Raw genomic sequence first — 312 nt, 5'->3', positions numbered from 1 at the left:
AATAAAAACCATGCTTTAAAAAGACTCTGATAAAAAGGAGGCATTCCACACCAATTTTCAAAATTGCAGTCAGTTAAAAAAAGAGATGCATCCAACCCCACCCCTCCCACTCTCTTTAAAATGGAACACATTACATGTTTCCAGACAACATTGTCACCTCCTATTAAAAACCGCTGGATATGCTGCAATCTAAAAGCTGCCTTTCTACTCTCCAGGTGCACTAAACCTTGACCCCCCTCCTCCTTCGGCAGATAAAGTACACTCTGTGATACCCAATGCAAATTGTCCCAGAAAAACCGAACCATCACAGAC

The sequence above is a fragment of the Notolepis coatsorum genome, assembly GCF_963971535.1.
Source record: "Notolepis coatsorum genome assembly, contig: SCAFFOLD_2808, whole genome shotgun sequence".
Classification (NCBI taxonomy): Eukaryota; Metazoa; Chordata; class Actinopteri; order Aulopiformes; family Paralepididae; genus Notolepis; species Notolepis coatsorum.
The sequence above is the reverse complement of the archived record's forward strand: the minus strand, read 5'-3'. Positions refer to the sequence as shown.